At 40.4% G+C, this 17249-nt stretch overlaps 1 non-coding gene across 1 annotated transcript; it reads left to right on the top strand.

The window, feature by feature from the left end:
* Window positions 1-912: 912 nt before the first annotated feature.
* LOC141662222 (small nucleolar RNA R71) lies at window positions 913-1019 on the top strand. Its single transcript, XR_012550345.1, has one exon. It is a non-coding gene; the product is annotated as a small nucleolar RNA R71 (small nucleolar RNA).
* Window positions 1020-17249: the final 16230 nt, after the last annotated feature.

Here is a 17249-nt window from a genome sequence, read left to right as displayed (position 1 = left end):
ATGTTTCTCCCTTGTATTAACCTCAGGAGGAGTGTGCTCAACAGTAGTCTTCCTTGGTTCCACTTCTGCTTCCTTCTGCACTTCTTCTTCTTCAGCCTCAACTTCAGATTCTGGAGTCTTAGCTTTTTCAGGATTTGTAACCTTACCAGACCTCAATATAATTACCTTAACATGCTCCTTAACTTCCTTCTTGCCTGGTACTTCAGTATCTCTTGGAAGCATGCCAGGTTGACGATTCAGTAAGCATTAGCAATTTGCCCAATATGATTCTCCAAGGTCTTGATAGAAATAGCTTGGCTCTTGCTCATGAGCCTCAACTCCTCCAATTCAGATTTTTCATTAGCTTGCGGTAACTGCTGAAGTTGAAGTTGTTGCCTAGGGGCATATTGCGGTTGTTGAAAACCAGGAGGGCTATACTACTTTGTTGTGTATGATTGATAAGGTTGTTGCACTGTATTCTAATTGTTGCTTCAACTAAAGTTAGGATGATTGTGGTTATTGGGATGATAAGTGGCTGGAGTTTTCTGCTGTGATCTCTGAAAGTTGCTCAAAAATTGAGTTGATTCTCTAGAAATAACACACTGCTCAGTGTCATGTGCCCCCGCACAAAGTTCACAAACACTAGTGATTTGATTAACTTCATAAATAGCCAAAGAGTCCACTTTTATCGTCAAAGCTTGAAGTTGAGCAGCTATAGCAGTAGCTGTATCCACTTCCAGAATTCCTGCTACCTTGCCTTGTAACATTCTTTGCGTAGGATTCTGGTATTCATTTGCTGCCATTAGCTCAATCAACTCATAAGCTTCATTATAGCTTTTGGCCCATAAGGCTCCACCAGACGCTACATCAAGCATAGGTCTAGACTGTGCGCCCAAACCATTGTAGAAAAAGTTTATAATAATCTAATCAGGCATGCCATGGTGTGGGCACTTCCTTAGCATCTCCTTATATCGAGTCCAAGCCTCACAAAGAGATTCTCCAGTTTGCTGTGCAAACTGAGTAAGAGCATTCCTGATTGCAGCAGTCTTCCCTATAGGAAAGAATTTGGTGACAAACATTTGAGTAAGATCCTCCCATTTGGTGATAGACCTTGGTGGTAGAGAATGCTATCAACACTTTACTTTATCCCTCAAAGAGAATGGGAAGAGTCTTGTGTTTCGTGACTCAATTTGCCTTAACAAGATGCCTACGTACCTTGCTGATTGCCAAGGATCAAGTCAAAAAATGTAGTTCTTGGTGATACTTGCCCTCGGGGCTATGGCGGCGAGGGCTCACCAAGGACGTAGTGACTTTCATGCCCTGCAAGGACTAAGTCTAAAACGTAGTTCTGATTGGTGGGGTGAGGCCCCTTATATAGATGTTGGGAGTCCTTGAATTGGACTTGGGTTAGAAGACTTGGTGGGCAAGTCTCAGAATTAGAATGGACTTTGGAGTCCTAAGTGGTAGGAAACTGATTCCTTATCCTTTTAGGTTTCTTGGAGGCTAATCTACTAGGATTTATGTCCTTATTGGGACACTTCTTAATAGCTGATTTTTCCCTTATCAATTAATTATGAAATTAATTAATAATCAGGGTCTTGTGCCACTTTTAGTGGGCTTAACTGTCAGCCCAATGTCAATACAATTAATGCGATATTAATTACGCAATCAGGGTTTATTTCATTCCCCATCATTTTCCCCCCAACATCTGGGAAACCGTAAAAGATTTCGCAGAAGTTAAGTTCATTCGTTCCCTTACAGGGTATCATTTTGGCGTAAAGTGTGGAGAGACCTACACATTTACAATGATTTGCCTTGTACACGGCTTCAGGGTTGTTTTTTAGAACTTCCCTATCATTTTCTTACCCTTTTCCCTTTCTTTAGGAATTTTCTGGTATTTTTCAGGAATTTTCCCTTAATTTCTGGGATTTTTCTCCTAATTTTCAAGAATATTCTGATACTCACAGATATTACCTCTTTAATATATCAAGAATATTTTATCAAAAATAATTTTTGAAATTATTTTCAAATTTCCCTAATTTTTCAGGGATTTTTCTGAAATTTTCAGCCCTTTTTCGACCAGGATCCTAGTCGAATGTTGGGGCAGCATTTCAATCCTGGTCGAAGGTTTTCGACTAGGATCCACGACCTGGATTTCGACCAGGATCCTAGTCGAACCTTCGACCTAGATTTTGGTCGAAATTTATGTCCTTCTTTGTTTCCTGGTCGTAAGGTTTCGACTAGGATTTTTGACCTGGATTTCGACCAGGATCCTAGTCGAACCATCGACCTGGATTTTAGTCAAAATTTTTGTGCTTATTTGTTTCCTGGTCGTAATGTTTCGACTAGGATTTACGACCTGGATTTCGTCCGGGATCCTAGTCGGACCCTTGTCCTGGATTTTGGTCTAAATTTCTGGCCTTGTTCTCGAAAAATATTGTGCTTGATTCAGGAATTTAACCTCAATCCTGGTCTTATTTACCTGGACTTCGACCTCAATCCTGGTCTGGACTTCGACCTCAATCTTGGTCTGGACTTCGACCTCAATCCTGGTCTGGACTTCGACCTCAATCCTGGTCTTTTTTAACCGTAATTTTCGGGTGTCTGTTCGAAAGAATTTGAATAGAATTCACGACCTCAAATTCGACCTCAAACCTGATCTATGGTCTTTGGATGGGGCTTATTTTTGGGCTAATTTTTCCAAATCCTATTAGGATTCAGGCCTCATTTCTGGCCTTTACTTTTCCAAATCCTTTTTGGATTTGGGCCTCGTTTTGGGCCTCCATATTTCCAAATCCATTAAGGATCAAAAGAAATCGTTAAGAATCTTCGAGGACATTCCGGAAGGTTCTGGAATGTGGGCTTTTTCTTATCATGGTGATTAACATAATCGTCCCTTAAGACTATCGATTTGTGTTTAGCCTCAGTCAGACTTTTCTGATCGTTTTCTAGTGAACGTTCTATTCTTCATGAAACTTGTTTTCGTGGATGTCCTAGTCTTCACGAAATTTGTTATCATGGACTCTTTAGCCTTCGCGGAACTTGTTCTCATGGATGTTCTTCTCTTCACGAAACTTATTCTCATGGACTCTTGGTAGGCCAGAATCTCACCTCCGTGAGCGTCTTACTCTTCATGAAGCTTATTTCCCTCCGTAAGAGTTCTTGCCTTCACTAGGAGCATCTCTTGGCTCTAGTTCATGGTTTTCTTCAAACCTTCTCTTAGGGGCCAACCCTATTAGTTCCGGACGTCTGTAGACGTTCCTTCGAGGACGTCCTAGTCGGCCTAACCCTCCATATGGAGGAGTCAGCTTCAAGGACTCTTGGTCGGCCATAGAGACCAAGCCCTTGAGGCCCTGGTCGGTCGTAACCTTAATGTCTAGAACTTCTTGGCCCTTCGGGATCCTATTTTGTGGAAGTTCTTGAAATTCAATATTCTCAATGGCTACTCGACCTCCTCTCGGTCAAGGGGAAACATTTTTGCTTTCTTGGACAACATGTCTTGATGGACCTAGAACATAAACTATCACGTTCGTGTTCTTGATGGGTCCTCATAATTCAAAGGAACTTTGTTAAAGCTGGCCTAACCCCTCTTATTTTTCCATTGGTTAAGTTTGTTTCAATTAGGCGAACAGCTTCCTCAGGCGGGGATGTGCGGGGCTTATGCCTTGTATTTGGTACATCTATTCTTTTTAGAACTTTCAATACTTCACATATTAAAGGAGGAGCCTGGCTTGCTTAAGGCATCTCTTGGAGGCTGGTCTGCTGGATTTTGTAATGTAGACTTCAATTGACCATATACATTTCGTGAAGTTAGCTTTCTAATATCTTTTTCTTATTTGGCCAACGCCTACGTCGCAGCTTCTTTCACTAGGAGTGTAAAATGAAGGAGGGAGCACATGGCCTTGGAGGCATTTGATGAAGAAACTTGAGAGAAAGCTTCAGAACTGGGATTCTAGAGCTCTCTTAGCATTTACCGATGGTCGGAAGACTTATTCAAGATGATGGACACCCATGATGATGAGGTGCGCTCCGTTAATATGTCCCTTGGCTCTGTTCATAGCTCTTACCCGGATATGGTAAATTTGCAGGGCTTTCCTAGCCTTTGGGTTGTTTCTGAGGTTGCCATTATTGGTCAATCATCTGATTTTGGACTATAGATTATTCTTCAGTGTTTAGGCCTTGCATGGCTTTGTTTGTCGTGTGTGGCTTTTATCTACTTGCGGTTCTTCATGGACTGCAACATCTTCAGTGTTTAGGCCTTACATGGCTTTGTTTTCTTTTTCTACTATTTCTTTCAAGTACTTATACTATTTTATGGGAGTTAATTTGCTAGCCTTTTCATAGCTTTCCCTTATTTTTCCTCGTACTTGTACTAAAATAGATAAGCAAACTCAACCATATATGGTATGAACCAAACAGTTCTAAAACAAGTTTATGAAAACTCTTGGGATTCATCCCTTACACAAGTCTTAATAATCCTCAAATTAAAACATGTAAATCCTAAGCAAGCAAAGCTTCAAGGTGCTTTTCAACCTACTTGTCATCTTGACAAGTGAGAATCGTAATCGATCATTTTACACGTAGTAAACCTTTAGGTTTTGTGCATGCCAAGTTCTCGGGATTTCAAAACCATCCCTAGTCTCTAGCTTGTAGGTTCCTCTTCCCTGAACACTTTTGAGCTCGTATGGCCCTTCCCAATTTGGGGCAAGCTTCCCTTTCTGCCCTACACCAGAAGCTTCCACCTTCCTTAAGACTAAGTCATCTTGTTTGAAAAACCTTTCTTTAACCCTTAGGTTGTAGTAGAACGAAGCCTTTTTCTGATATTCCTCTATCTTCGCATGTGCCTCATCTCGCACTTCGTCAATTAGATCCAGGGCTAACCTTTGCCCTTCCTCATTTTCCTCAGCATTGAAAGCTTGAATCCTGGGAGAGGAATGTGATATCTCCACGGGAACAACTGCTTCTGCCCTATAGGGAGTTGCTCCAGTCGTGACTCTACAGGTAGTCCTATAGGCCCATAGTATTGGGAGTATTTCATCCACCCAGTTATTCCTTGACTTCTCAATCCTCTTCTTTAGTCCATCCAGGATTATTCGATTCACCACTTCCGCTTGCCCATTGGCTTGCGGGTGAGCCACAAAGGTGAACCGTAACTCAATTTCACTTTTTTCACAGTACTTCTTGAATTCCTCGTTGTTGAATTGTGTTCCATTGTCAATGACTAGGATGCGGGGAATTCCATACCGGCACATGATATTTTCCCACAGGAATTGTGCAACCTTCTTAGTTGTGATTTTGGCCAAGGGCTTGGCTTCAATCCACTTGGTAAAATAATCAATGGCTACAATCAAAAACTTCCTTTGTGCCGTGGCCATGGGGAAAGGCTCCAGAATATCCATTCCCCACATAGCGAAGGGGATGGGCGAGTTGATGGAGGTCAGCATCTCGGGGGGTTGTCTAACAACCGGTGCGTGCTTCTGACAGCGGTCACACTTTTTCACATATTCTTTGGCATCAGCCATCATTTCTGGCCAATAGAAGCCTAAACGGGTTATCTTATGAGCCAAGGCCCTGCCCCCCAAGTGTTGCCCACAAATACCTTCATGTCCTTCTTCAAGAGCCAAGCGTTCCTCATCGGGCCTGAGACACCTTAAGTAAGGAACCACGAAAGATCTTTTGTACAAAATCCCATCTATCAAAGAGTACCTTAGTGCCCGAACAACTAACTTCCATACTTCAGTAGCATTGTTTGGCAACCAACCAGTTTGAGTGTGGGCCTTAATGGGATCTATCCATGACGTCCCCAGGCCTACAGGAGCTACAAGCTTAACATCTATACTCCGTGTCTTCAAAACGCATAAGTACACACTTTCTGAACTTTCTTCTATCTCGGATGAAGCAAACTTTAATAATGTATCTGCCTTAGCATTTTCCTCCCTTGGAATGTGCTCAACATGGCATTCATTGAATTGGGTCATCACAGCCCTTACTATGTGGACATACTTAGCCATCGTATCATCCCTTGCCTCAAACTCTCCCTTTACCTGGGATATGACCAACTTCGAGTCTCCACGGACTTTTAAGTTCTTGACTCTAAGTGTCCCTGCTAGGCCGAGGCCAACTATCAGGACTTCATATTCTGCCCCATTGTTTGTGGTTGGGAAGTCTAACTTCATGGCATACTCAATCAAGAACCCATCAGGGCTTTGTAAAATAAATCCTGCTCCACTTAAATTTTTTTTTGATGCTCCATCAAAATAGAGAACCCAATATTCTTTCTCCTTATCATCCTTCTCTTTGTCCCCCTTATCAACTTCCTTGTCTTGAGGTATGGTATCTTCCTGCCCCCTGACTTCTTGGTTGGGTATACATTCCACCACGAAGACAACTAATGCCTGGGCTTTTATTGCCGTCCGTGGCTTGTACTTAATGTCGAACTCTCCCAGCTCTATTGCCCACTTGATCAACCTCCCACTAGCCTTGGGACTATGACTGATATTTCTCAGGGGCTGATTTGTTAGCACCTCAATTTGATGAGCCTGAAAGTAAGGACGTAACTTTCTTGAAGCCATCACCAGGGCTAGAGCAAATTTCTCAATAGTTGAATAATTCAACTCAGCACCATGCAGAATTTTGCTGACATAGTATACGGGTTTCTAGATTTTCAGTTCCTCCTTAACCAATACAGCGCTCAAGGCACTCTCTGAAACAGCTAAGTACAAGAATAAAACTTCATTCAAAGCTGGCTTGGCCAACAACGGGGCATGGGCCATATATTTCTTTAATTCCTCGAATGCCTTCTGGTTTTCCTCATTCCATACAAAGTCCTTAATGTTCTTTAGTAACTTGAAGAATGACAAACACTTGTCTCCTGACTTGGAGATGAATCGTCCCAGCGCAGCAACCCTTCTTGTGAGCTTCTGAATATCCTTGACAGTTTTTGGCGGTTCCATGTCCAGGATTTCCTTTATTTTATCGGGGTTAGCCTCGACCCCTCTCTTGGAGACTATCAATCCCAAAAAATTTCCAGACCCTACTCCGAAAGCACACTTTGTAGGATTTAACATCATCTTGTGGTACCTCAGGACCTCAAAAGCTTCCCTCAAATGGGTTATATGATCAGTCTTTACTAGACTCTTGACTAACATGTCATCAACATAGACTTCCATAGTCTTGCCAATAAGATCCTTAAAAATTTTATATACCAACCTTTGATAGGTGGCTTCTGCATTCTTAAGACCAAATGCCATAACAAGATAACAATAAACACCAAAGTCAGTGATGAATGATACCTTTGGAATGTCACCCTTGTGCATCTTAATCTGATTGTATCCACTAAATCCATCCATGAAGATCAGCATCTCATGCCCAGCAGTGGCATCAATCAAAGTATCAATCCTTGGCAACGGAAAACAGTCCTTAGGGCATGCATCATTCAGATCAGTGAAGTCTATACACATTCTCCACTTTCCATTGGCCTTTTTCACCATTACACGGTTTGCTAGCCATTCCGGAAATTGAATCCTCAATGAAACCAACCTCTAAGAGCTTCTCTACTTCCTGTTTTATAGCCTCTTGTCTTTCCGGGGCAAAGTTTCTTTTTTTTTTGCTTCACTGTCTTCCGGTTTGGATCCACGTTTAACTTGTGAGTAATCAGCTCCCGGTCTATGCCTGGCATATCAGCTGCTGACCATGCAAACACATCACAATTTTCTTGCAAAAATCTCACCAACTTCCCTCTAAGGGGCTCCTCAAGTGTGGCTCCAATGAAAGTCATCCTCTCAGGATTCTTGGGGGCTAAAGAAATCAAAACCAAGTCTTCTGCTAGCTTTCCTCTTTTCTCATCATTCTCTCGGATATTCATATCTTCAATAGGAAGAACCTGCCCCCTGACTCCATCTGCCCTCAAAGAGGCTACATAACAGCTTCTAGCCATTTTTTGATCTCCTCTCTCTTCTCCAATCCCATTCCGGGTGGGAAACTTTATAACTGAATGGTAGGAAGAAGGGACTGCCTTGAAGGCATGTATCCCTGTTCTCCCCATGATAGCATTATAAGTTAAACTAGCCTTTACCACCATAAAGTCCAACATCTGCGTTGCTTGCCTTGGTTCCTGACCTATGGTGGTTGGCAACTTGATTATCCCTTCCACGGGACATTCTACTCCCACAAATCCATATATCGGCATGTCAGTTGGGGTCAATTGGGAGTCGTTATATCCCATCCTTAGAAAGGCGTCATGGAGCAAGATATCCACTGAAGCACCATTATCCACAAGGACCCTCTTAACCGGGCTATTTCCTATTATCGGTGTTATGACCAGCGGGTCGTCATGAGGAAATTTCACACCCTCTAGGTCAGAATCATCAAAAGCCAATGTTACTTCTCTCCTGGCCCTCTTCGGGGCTTCTCCAACAATATGCATAACCTCTCTAGTATATGCTTTTCTGGAGTTTCTGGATAATCCAGTAGCAGTTTGTCCTCCGAAGATTGTGTTTATCACAGACCCTCGAGGTCGCGGCCTCCAAAAATTACGTTTATAACCGATCCTCTAGGCTGAGGATTCCGCCCCTTATCGTCTTAGTCCCTCCTACGATCTTCAAAGTTCTTCCTTCCATTGTTATTTCTATCCCCTCCTTCTCCAGTGTATTTGTTCAATCTTCCTTTTCGGATGAGGAACTCAATTTCATCTTTCAGCTGTCTACACTCATCGGTGTCATGACCAACATCTTTGTGAAATCTGCAATACTTGCTCTTATCTAGCTTGGCAGGATCAGCCTTCAAGGGCTTAGGCCAACGAATATCTCGATCTTTTTCGATTTCCATCAGGATCTGGCTTCTAGGAGCATTCAGCTTAGCATATTTAGTGAACTTTTTCCCAGGTCCTCCCTTCTTGGGGTTTGAATCAGGATTTTGCTAGGTTCTAGGATACTTCTCCTTAGCGATATACTCCAGATCAGTTTTTCGCTTCTTGCCTCCAGTGGGCTCATTACTCACTATGGTCTTCCTCATGCTCTCTTCCACCTTGATATACTTCCCTGCCCTATCCTGGAGCTGCAACATGCTTTCAGGGGGACGTTTGGCCAAGGACATCTTAAAAAACTCATCCCTAGTTCCTTGTTGCAGTGCTATCATGACTACCTTATCATCAAGGTCTGGGACTTTTAAAACCTCCTTTGTGAAACGATTCAGGTAGTCTCTCAAGGATTCCTTTAATTTCCTGCACAATGCTCATAAGAGATGCTGAACTTTTCTCATGTACTCTCCCGCTGATGAATTGCTTAATAAAAGCCTGACTTAATTTTCTGAATGACCCAATAGAGTTTGGGGGCAAACGACTATCATTCACGGGTTGCAACAGCAGTGCATTAGAGAATGTCCTAACATGATTAGCGGGATATCTCGTGCCATCATAAGCTTTGATAGTTGGCATCTTGAACTTCCTTGAGATATGAGTATTCATTATTTCTTCAGTGAAGGGCGGAGTAGGATCATCAGGATCTCCAAGGGGATGAAGATTGCTTGGATCAGACCTTGGGACAACAGCCCTTCTCTGTACTGGACCATCCAAGTCTATGACAGGAGGAGGATTTCTCCCCCTAGGAGGTACTCGGGGTCTGGTGGTCTGGTGCACCTCCAAGTCACGCCTCAGCCTTTGAATCTCAGCCTCGTGAGCCCTGATCCTTTCCTGCACTTCTTGGGGATTCATCCCTTGGGTGCTTCGAGGACGTTGGCTACCATCAGTCATCGGCTCTTTGCCAGCACGTCTCCTTCTTGGGGCTACTTCATCATCCGAAGATTCGGAGTCTCTCTCAGTGTAAGGACCAGAAAATTCCTGATCCTAGGGGATAGGAGCTAAACCTCGTATGTAAGGGGGCGATCGCCCTCGTGCTTCACCCCGTCCAGCATGTCCACTTCCTCCAACCTCGGGGTAAAGGGGCATCCCATAAGGAGGGTTAGTGGTCACAACAGTTGAATACTCGTACCCAATGGGTCGAGAATTCACATGTGCGTGTAGTTGTTGAACTTGGGGATTCGTACCTTGAATAGCCGAGGGAATCGTCCCTTGTGGCTGAGGTTGAGTTGCCCCTATCTGGGCTTCCCCTTGGGTAGCTGCATAAGTTAAGTGAGAAGGTATTTCTACGGTTGACGAAACCACTTGGGTGGTCCCCGATGGTGTTCCTTCCTCAAGAGCTCTAATTGTTCTTCGTGTTCTCGCCTTGTGGCTGAGCTTGATAGCATCTTTAGTCACCCCATTGAACTTGAAAGTGTCACAGATCTCGATGAAATCCCTGATGTGCATGTTGGGGTCTTCTGTAGGAGAACCCCCAAACTGAACTGAGTTCTGTATCATCTGAATCGTGCTCGACTTGATCTCAAAAGTGTTAGCCGAGATGGCTGGTCTGGTGATGCTTGACTGAATATCATTAATCTTAGGCTGAGAATAGTCCATCAAAGCCTTAGGAATTTCTGCTTGATCTCCAATCACTACTGAAGCTGGTTCCTCGACTTTCTCTTCTTCTTCTTCTACTTTCTCTTCATCCTCAAAAACTTCCCTTCGAACCACTACAACTTCCTCCTCGGCTTAATGCAGAGTTCTCTTACGAGCCCACGAACGCGTATGCATACACGCTTGCTAGAGTACCTGAAACACGACAAGGAAAAGAGTAGGTATGTAACAATGTCCGAGTTAATGAACTTTAACGATCACTGATGACAAATACATAAACTAAAATTTAACACCGAGTCCCCGGCAGCGGCGCCAAAAACTTGTTCGTCGCTAAACACGCGCTAATAATTCACGCAAGTATACGCGATTGCAAGTAATATAGAATTATTTCTAGTTCGTTCCCAAAGAGACTGGTTTATGTTAACTTTGTGATTTATGCACTTATGCAACAATGATATGACTATTATTCAATGCTAAGATGAATAACAATCTGGGTTTTGATTATACTACGATTAACTATTGCGAATTATTATTAGAGAACAGTAATTAAGAGATTAAAGAGAGTTGAATAATATATGACACAAACATGAGATTCTAACTTCATTAAATACTTCATTCAATAGCCTTTTCGTTCTTAACCTTAGCATGTAATGGTGATGACACTAATCAGATAACACGAAACTGCTAAACGCCAACTTTCGTTGCACGAATAACATACTACCAGACATCCACAAAAGAGATAGAAGCTGAATAGACACCAATTATATTGAGACCCTATATGTCTATAGAATTTGACAATATAATGGCTTAATGCACAAGTTATCTATTGTGATTACATAGGGCAAGTAAGATGATTAAAATTACCTACGAATCATGCATAACAATAACACATGAACCTATGCTAGCATGGCAAGTTCTAAATCCTTAAATTCTCTATCGCTTCATTGAAGATTAACACACTATCTTATAAGTTCACAATGCTCATAAGACGAATAAGCACAACCAATACTAGGTTATCATACAATCACCACACACTAAGGCATCGAAACAAATTAACTAAAGAAATCCATAAATAAATCCGCTAGAACCCCACGATAACGACTAGCCCATAATTGGACTCATCATCAACATGGGTTCCGATGAAAGCATGGTATAATAAACGTAGTCTTTATACTTAATAAATAATAAACCCAGTACGAAACAAGAGTATAGGTCCACGAATAATAAAACTAGCATCCAAAGTTACAACTTGGAACAAAGAATCACAAGTATAAACTAGATCTTCTTCGCCTTCGTTGGATTGTACTATAAGCTCTTCTTACGCCTTCTCCTTGAGCTCTGGTACGTCTCCTTATGAAAAACGACCTTTATTTATGTATATATTACAACCAATTCATATTAGAAGTCCATCCAATCAAAAGTCCACAAGAATCAAGATTTTAATTCCCGCCATAACGCGGGCGCGCGCTTGACCAGAGCGGGCGCGCTGTGTTTCTGCTCCTCGGGCGCAGGCGCGCGCTATGACCGTGCGGGCGCGCCGGTCTTCTGGAAAAAACTTATTTCTCTTCTTTTCTTGATGCAATTAGTTGGTCTTCACGAGCCTTTTTTCCTTGGACACCTTCCTAACACCATATTAGCATCAAATTAATGCTAATTCACCTGAATTCTGGATAAACGCCTGCAATGCAAAAACACTAGAAAACACATTAAAACACCAATAACTTGAGTACAAAAACACCAATTCAAAGCTTAATGAAGCGTTATAAAGTGTCATAAATTCCACTCAACAACAATCAACCATTCCGGACTTTTTTAATAAATCTTTAACATACTTGGTTTAGATGATGAAAATACCATCACTTTTTTGACTAACTTGAAGTCCAAGAAAGTAACTTAATTCTCCCATCATACTCATTTCATATTCACTCTGCATGAGTTTTGAGGATCTTCGACACAACTTTTCATTAGTAAAACCAAAAATGATATCATCCACATAGATCTAAACTAGGATCATATCACCATCATGCTGCTTGTAGAAGAGAGTCTTGTCAATTGTTCCTCTAGTGAATCCATGTTTAAGTTATAATTCTGATAGTGTATCATACCAAGCTCTAGGTGCTTGCTTTAATCCATATAGAGCCTTGAGTAGTTTGTATACAAAGTTTGGAAATTCTGGATCTTCAAAGCCAGGTAGCTGTTGCACATAAACTTCTTCTTCCAACTCACCATTAAGGAATGCATTATTTACATCTATTTGATACACTTTAAAGTTTGAGTGTATAACAAATGCAAGAAAGATCCTTATATCTTCAAGTCTTGCAACTGGAGTAAAAGTTTCATCATAATCAATTCCTTCCTCCTATGAGTAGCCTTTTGAACCAACCTTGGTTTGTTCCCTATCACAATTCTATTTTCATCCATCTTGTTCCTGTACACCCATTTTGTTCCAATTATACTTTTATTATTTGGTGCATGAACTAACTTCCAAACTTTGTTTCTTTTAAACTGATTTAGCTCTTCCTGCATGGAAGATATCCAGTTAGGATCAAGTAGAGATCCCACAATTTTCTTGGGCTCAATCTATGAAAGAAAGCATGTATGTAGACATTCATTAGCAGTTGCACTCCTAGTCCTCACACCAACATTAGGATCACCAATAATTACATTCTAGTGTGACTCATATCCCACTTTATGGTATAATTTGGTTGACTTGAGTTTTCTGCATTTTCTTCACCTTTGACATGACTTGCAGAACTTTCTCCTTTTCCCCTCCTGAGTTTGTGCTATCAAATTCAGGTATTTGAGATGAGCTTCCATTATCATGATTCAATTGATCAGTTAACTCTTTATTCATTCTGTTACTTGTGTTAATTTCAGCTTCATTTTCAGAATCACTATCAATGTTCAAATTTTCAAACTGAAATGCTTCAGCTTCACTTTCATCAAGGCACTCCAAGCCTGGAAACTTGTCATCATCAAAAGTCACATCTTGCTTTCCATAATCTTCTTTTGTTCAAACACATAAACTATGTAGGCAGTTCTTTCCAATGAATATCCCAGAAAAATTGCTTCAAAAATTTTAGAGTCAAATTTTCCTACATATTCAGAGTTGCCTTTTAAAACAAAAAACTTGCTTCCAAACAGATGCATATGCTTTACAGTAGGCTTCCTTTTTGATAAAATTGAGTGGAGTAATTTTCCAAGATTTTTGTTTATGAGATATCTATTTTGTGTGTAGCATGCAATGTTGACAGCTTCTTCCCAAAAACTTGTTGGCATCTTGCAGCATTGTTCTAGCAGCTTCCACTAGTATTCTATTGTTTCTTTCAACTACCCCATTTTGTTGAGGTGTTCTTGCAGCTGAGAACTCTTGAACAATGCCCTTGTCTTTGCAGAATTCATGCAGAATTGCATTCCTGAAATCTGTCATTGTCACTCCTTCATCTTTTTACACAGTTCTGATCTTTAGCCTGCTTCTCAATTTTCTTGATGTGTTCAATTATGATGTGTGGAGTTTCATCCTTAGAATGCATAAACTCTACCCATGTGTATCTTGAGTAGTCATCCACCATCACAAGCACATATTTCTTTCTAGAAATAGATAATATATTAACTGGTCCAAACAGGTCCGTGTGAATGAGTTGGAAAATTGCACTTATAGAATTCACAGTTTTGCTCTTGTGACTTGATCTCTTCATTTTGCCTTTTTGAAAAGTCTCACAAATTTCATTTTTAGCAAACTCTAAGTTTGGCATGTCTCTGACTAACTCCTTTTACACTAGGGTATTGATTACCTTGTAAATCAGGTAAGAGAGCTTTTTGTGCCATAGCTTGTTTTGCTCAACAGATGCGTTGGTGTAAGAGCAACATATTCCATCCTTATTTATTGAGTCTAAATCTGCAACAAACAAGCTTCCTTTTTTTCTCCTTTCAAAGCAACTTCACCAGTATTTTTGCTGATTATTGAACAATCCCCTTTGTCAAATGAAATATTGAATCCTTATCTGTGAATTGACTGACACTCAGGAGATTCACTTCTAAACTAGCCACCAGTGCTACATCTTCAATGACAACATTTCAAGTAACTAAATTGACATATCCCATTATGAATCCTTTGTTGTTGTCTCTAAAAGTCACTAATGGGTCAGCCATCTCCTCAAATTGTGATAACAGAGCCCTATCACCTGTCATATGTCTCGAGCATCCATTGTCTATGATTCATATGACTCTCTTCATTTTGCCCTGCACACAATGAGGATTAAGTGTGTTTAGCTACCCAAGCAGTGTTGGGTACTTTCTTCTTGCTAACATAATTTGCAGAATTGGAATAAGTTAATTCAGAAGGAACAGTGTGAACAAATTATTTTGAATTTTCCTTTTTATTTGTAGATCCAAGATTAACATATTTCAAATTTACTCTCAGTTTATGACAACTTGTCATCACCTTCATGTTGCAAGGTATGCAGTCAAATTTGTCACAAAAGGAGTAAGGGTCTTCAGCATTTGCTTTATTGTACTTGCAGGCTCCCACTTTTGGCATGCTAACATCCTTTTTACAAAGGCGAGTTAGATGATTTGTTGAGCCACATTTTTGACATTGATTTCTGGAGGCATCTATAACAAATGCAAAGTTGTTGCTCTTGTTTACTCCTATCTTGCCATTCCTATTCTTTTTCTTCCTTCCTGTATTCTCAGTCTTCACTTCCTTGACAGGTGTCTTAGGGATTTTGTTAACTATGGGATCCTTCTGCCTTTCAGTAGCAGGAGTGGTTTCTTCATTTTTTATTTCTTTATCTTCATGTGCAAGTTCTTGCTTGATGACCAACTCCTCTTCACTGAAATTGACTTCATATGCCTTGAACATAGGTGACTCAAATTTTCTTAGCATAACTGGGATATCTTCATTTGTAATATTTTTTCTTCTGTCACTTTCAATTTTTTTGTTGCTGTTCCAGGCTTCATAGTCAAGGCCAATGGCTATATTAGCACATGGCTTGTTCTTCTCATGATACTGACCAACCGACTGAGAAGCATTTCTGAAAGACTTCAATTTCAATTTATTTTTCTCTATCTTTTCCCTTAACACAACTTCTATTTCACTAGCACACTTCAGCTTACTCTTCAAAAAAATATTTTCCTGCTTGACAGTTTCAAGCTCAACAAGCTGCAGTTCCAAATATTGCTTCTCAATCTCAAGTTTCTCATTAGCTTTTGACACCATACTAACCTCCTCAGTAGCTTCCACCATGCTAGTATGGATGTGGAACATTTCCATGCTCATCTTTTCAACAGTCTCTTTACATTGACTTGTATTTAAATTATAGTAGTAAGAGTTAGTACCTCAGATTTTGATGAGGATGATTCTCCTTGCTCAAGAGCCATTAGTGCATAGTTTCCAAACTCCTCATTGTCATCATCATCATCAGTGTCATCCCAACTCTTTCCTTATGCAATGTAAGTTTTTCCTTAATGTTTCTTCAAGAGAGCCTAATACTTTGCCTTCAACTCCAGATAGGCTTTATTCTTTTTCACTTTCTTAGGCTTCCTATACTCAGTAGCAAAGTGACCCAATTCATCACAATTGTAGCATCTTATTTTTTATCTTTCAACAGATCCATTCTTGTAGCCACCCTTGCTAGCTGAGTTATACTGAGTTTTAGGTTTCCAGTTTTTGTTGTTTGAAGACTGTCCCTTGTTCTTGAAAAACCTAGGATTCTTGACTCTAATGTTATAGAATTTCCTAGCCAAGTAAGCCATGGATTGGTCCAATTCATCTATAACATCCAAGGTATAAAATTCATCTTCCTCCAACTCCAAAATAACTTGCTTCTGAGGTCCTTTGTTCTTTTGCTCCACAGCTTGAATAACTGGAACTTCAGCATCTTGGTCATCTTCACTTGCTTCACTATCATTAACAACCAAGGCACTGGAACCATCAACAACATGTCCATGATTTTCCTTTAATGACTTTCTTCGTAACATTTCAAGTTCAAAAGTTTTCAAGATCCCATATAAAACTTCTAGAGTTATTCTGCTCAAATCTCTTCCTTCTCTAATAGCTGATATTTTCTGTTCAAGATGGTCAGGAAGAGCTAGCAAGAACTTTAGGTTAACCTCCTCAGCCTCATTATACTTATCATAAATCTGAAAGTCATTTATCAATTTGTTAAACCTTTCAAAAACTTCAGTAATTCCTTCTTTGTGCTTTGCCATGAATCCCTCATACTGAGACACCAGTATCCTCCTTTGATTTGATTTAACTTCCTATGTACTTTCACACAGAATCTCAATCTTCTCCCAAATCTGTTTGACTGTGTCACAGTTGACAATATTGTTGTACATGACATTGTCAAGTTACTCTACCAGAATTAGTTGCAGGCCACTATCCAGGGAGACTTTTTCTTTTTCGGTTTCAATATATAATTTGTAGGGTCTTTAGGAGCATAATGAGATGGGATGACCATATCTCTATCGGTGGATTCATCAACCCTTTCCATGGGGATCAAAGGGCCATTTTTGAGAATCTGGATATATAGTGGATTGGCCATCCTTATGAACAACATCATTTTTTTTATACATAGTGTATAGTTGATTCTGTCAAAGGTTGGTATCTTGATACTGCTTATCTTTTGTGCTCTCATACTTCCAAGATCTTGATCTGTTTACTTTTAGATTTTGTTGTGATACCACTTGTTATATATTAAGTGCAACACAGAGTGGGGGGGTTAATGTGTTTTGGATATTTTTAGGCCTTTTTCAATTTGTTTAGTTCTGTGAACAAAGCAGATGATAAATGCAGTTATATTATGTTAACAGAAAT

The sequence above is a fragment of the Apium graveolens genome, chromosome 5 (genome assembly GCF_009905375.1).
Source record: "Apium graveolens cultivar Ventura chromosome 5, ASM990537v1, whole genome shotgun sequence".
In the NCBI taxonomy this organism is placed as follows: Eukaryota; Viridiplantae; Streptophyta; class Magnoliopsida; order Apiales; family Apiaceae; genus Apium; species Apium graveolens.
Note: the sequence above shows the minus strand (reverse complement) of the source record. Positions and strands in the feature narration are given on the sequence as shown.